The following is a 1,650-nucleotide window of genomic DNA, read 5'->3' as shown; positions in this document are numbered from 1 at the left end:
TTAAAATGTATTCATTGATATTTTGATGTCAACTCAAAAGTTATAATAAGGCCAGAAAAATTCAACGTCCTAGGCGCTGATTGATTCTCATGTAATCTGAAAAGTTATATAGAGGCCATTAATACTGTCTCTGTGGATAAAATAGAGTTATGCTACATTGAAGACCTGTTGGTGACCTTCTGCTGTTGTTTTTTTTCTATGGTCGGGTTGTTGTCTCTTTGACACATTCCCCATTTCCATTCTCAATTTTATTATAAAATGTCTAATTGACAGAAAATATAAACCAAAAATGTTTTTATGATCATAAAAATGGATCATATGATAGTTAAACAAATTATTATATCCTTTAGTTACATGTTAACATTCAACAGACAGTGCCATATTGTAGGAAAGAAATGTTAAGATAGTCTAATTTTTTCTTTCTATTTTATTACTCACGGCCTAGCCAAGATCAGATGTGCATTTCATAGTGGGTTTATGTTATAGGCTTGTAAAGACAAGAAGATAATGTTTACATAAGTAATACATGTTTGAACTGAAGGAGAGAATGTAGGGCTTCACAATGAATATCAAATATCATGTATAGGTGTTACCGTTTTTAAATAAAACACTAAAATACACGCTGAAAATGGGCAAAATTTCACGTTATGTTGTTTCATTTAAAAATTCGCTGTTTTTAACAATTGATAGTTAATAAGTGAAACTAATTTGAACTACATTATTGGTTCACTGTTATAGACAATTTATTCATCTTTCGTTTACTGGTTGTTGCAACAAAAAATCTCCAGTGGTTACAAAGTTATGATCAAACGTTGAATACTATGGGTTTGTTATGAAATTTTGTACTTTTGTTTTTAGCTTGCTCAGTGTAGTGATATAAGAGAAAAATGAATCAAATTTATGCTATTATGTGTTTTGTTTTCTCTTTTAGTATATACTTTATCAAAAACTACCTCATTTATCAAAATTGCAGTACCCTAGCTGGAGATATATGCCATCAAAGTTGGATATACAAATAAAGTGAATAATTGTCTTGTCCGTAGACATGCATTCCCTAGTAAACTGGAAGTGTAATAACATTAATGTTGCATTGCTAAGTTCCTGTTCTTTTGTAGATATGAAAACACTACTAACATTTTTTTCTACCATCTATTAATAGAGGAAAAATTTCAAAAATATGTCTGAATGTCTTGTCCGTAGACATGTCTTTTTATCAATATTGCTTGGCTGCATGGGTCTAAATTAGTCCTATGTGTTGTTTAAACTTAAACATATCTTACTTTTAATAAATAAATGGTAATTTAAGTGTTCTCAATTTTTGTAAAATTACTTTACAGGAGTGGATTTTAAAAAGTGGCAGATCATCAGTCATAACAAGCATACCTTATTTTACTTCAATATTGTTTATTCCAGTTGCTGCATACCTTAAAAGGTTAACTAAATCAAATTAAGAAAAAGTATTTCTCTCTCTCTTACTTTATCTTTTGTATTTCAGTATTAACAGCAGATGAGGAAGTGTCTACGGACAAGACACTTGTACATAAGTATTAAATTCAATTATTTGTCTGCTATGGAACTTAAATCTTATTTTTAGGTGAAGAAAGTTATCTTTTCAAATTAAGACTCAGTATTTTCCACATGAATATAGTC

The sequence above is a fragment of the Mytilus trossulus genome, chromosome 9 (assembly GCF_036588685.1).
Source record: "Mytilus trossulus isolate FHL-02 chromosome 9, PNRI_Mtr1.1.1.hap1, whole genome shotgun sequence".
Classification (NCBI taxonomy): Eukaryota; Metazoa; Mollusca; class Bivalvia; order Mytilida; family Mytilidae; genus Mytilus; species Mytilus trossulus.
This window is presented reverse-complemented; position numbering follows the sequence as displayed.